Here is a 972-nt window from a genome sequence, read left to right as displayed (position 1 = left end):
TGGCTCCTCCAACTTCATCTCTAAGTCTCCTGGTTTGCTTCTGGTCCAAGAAAAAATCATCGTGAAGATTTCATTTCGTTTGGAGTCCATTTGGTATTCCTTTTCTGCGAAACTCAAAAATAAGGGGAAAACAGGAACTGGCACTGGGCTCTAGGTTAATATGATAGTCCCAAAAATAATATAAAATAGCATATTCATGCATATAAAACATCCAAAACAGATAATATAATAGCATGGAACAATAAAAAATTACAGATACGTTGGAGACATATCAAGCATCCCCAAGCTTAATTCCTGCTCGTCCTTGAGTAGGTAAATGATAAAAACAGAAATTTTGATGTGGAATGCTACCTAACATATTTATTCGTGTAATTTTCTTTATTGTGGCATGAATGTTCAGATCCATAAGATTCAAAACAAAAGTTTAATATTGACATAAAAATAATAATACTTCAAGCCTACTAACAAGGCAATTATGTCTTCTCAAAATGACATGGCCAAAGAAAGCTTATCCCTACAAAATCATATAGTGTGGCTATGCTCCATCTTCATCACACAAAATATTAAAATCATGCACAACCCCGATGACAAGCCAAGCAATTGTTTCATACTTTTGACGTTCTCAAACTTTTCAACTTTCACGCAATACATGAGCGTGAGCCATGGACATAGCACTATGGGTGGAATAGAAGGTGGTTGTGGAGAAGACAAAAACAAGGAGATAGTCTCACATCAACTAGGCGTATCAATGGGCTATGGAGATGCCCATCAATAGATATCAATGTGAGCGAGTAGGGATTGGCATGCAACGGATGCACTAGAGCTATAAGTTTATGAAAGCTCGAAAAGAAACTAAGTGGGTGTGCATCCAACTTGCTTGCTCATGAAGACCTAGGGAAATTTGAGGAATCCCATCATTGGAATATACAAGCCAAGTTCTATAATGAAAAATTCCCACTAGTATATGGACGT

The sequence above is a fragment of the Triticum dicoccoides genome, chromosome 7A (assembly GCF_002162155.2).
Source record: "Triticum dicoccoides isolate Atlit2015 ecotype Zavitan chromosome 7A, WEW_v2.0, whole genome shotgun sequence".
Classification (NCBI taxonomy): domain Eukaryota; kingdom Viridiplantae; phylum Streptophyta; class Magnoliopsida; order Poales; family Poaceae; genus Triticum; species Triticum dicoccoides.
The sequence above is the reverse complement of the archived record's forward strand: the minus strand, read 5'-3'. Positions refer to the sequence as shown.